At 27.4% G+C, this 1,032-nt stretch overlaps 1 non-coding gene across 1 annotated transcript; it reads left to right on the plus strand.

Moving 5' to 3' along the window:
- The first annotated feature begins 214 nt into the window (after window positions 1–214).
- Window positions 215–286, plus strand: Trnas-gga (transfer RNA serine (anticodon GGA)). The gene has a single exon. It is a non-coding gene; the product is annotated as a tRNA-Ser (tRNA).
- Window positions 287–1,032: the final 746 nt, after the last annotated feature.

The following is a 1,032-nucleotide window of genomic DNA, read 5'->3' on the forward strand; positions in this document are numbered from 1 at the left end:
GTTGTTAAATATTTTAAGTTATGTACGTATCAGTCCAAAAAAGGTGTGGAAAGAATATATTAGTGTTTTTAGTAAATATATTTATTATAATTTTTGTGTCTTTGGATTTGTCTTCCTCGGGAATAAGATAGTAAGTAATATTTAAAGTATTTTTATACTTCACTTGATCTATTTGTCAGTATGTCTGAGAAATCTTGTAGTCCGTAAAAATAAAGGTAGTATAGCTCAGTGGTAGAGCGTTCGACTGGAAATCGAGAGGTCCCCGGTTCGAATCCGTGTGTTTTCAATTTTTTTGTTATTTTTGGTATTGTTTTAATAAACATTTTTGGAAAGTAGTAAGTAAAAATTAGTTTAATCTTTAAATAAAATACAAATAATCTGTTGAAAGTATATTTATTTCGTTGAAATCATACAGGGTGTTTCATTGGGAAAGTAACATACGTTAACTGTAGAAAGAGGACACTTAGGCAATCTCAAAAATACCATACTTAATGGGTCTCACTCCATTAATAACAAAGATACTGGGTGTTTTATCTATTTTGCCATTTTCTTATTTGGTTCATAACATTTTAACCACACTGTATATTTATTTTATATGTGGCAGACAATTATCCTTTAAAGTGTACAATAAATAAATTTATTTACAATTGTAAAAAATCCAGGTCTGGATTAAAAAATATTGGAAAAATTTTCCGACCCAAAAACAACATCCTGTACATTAATTTTTTTTTAAAATGGATTTTTCAGTTAAAAAGAGGATGAAAAACTAAATTTAGTGGTATACTTTGAATTTTCGGCAAAATGATTTTTCTGGTAAAATTTTGAATTCAAATTCTGAAATTATGTGAATTGCGAGAGCTCTAGTAGAAAAAAATTTAAATACAACTTACAACTTGTTAACCGCGCTGTATATTTATTTTATATTTAACACGCGAATATTCTTTTAGGTGTCCAATCAATTAATTTATTTACAATTATAAAAAATCCAGGTCCGGATTAAAAAATATTGTAAAAATGTTCCGACCCAAAGAA

The sequence above is a fragment of the Diabrotica virgifera genome, chromosome 7, assembly GCF_917563875.1.
Source record: "Diabrotica virgifera virgifera chromosome 7, PGI_DIABVI_V3a".
NCBI lineage: Eukaryota > Metazoa > Arthropoda > Insecta > Coleoptera > Chrysomelidae > Diabrotica > Diabrotica virgifera.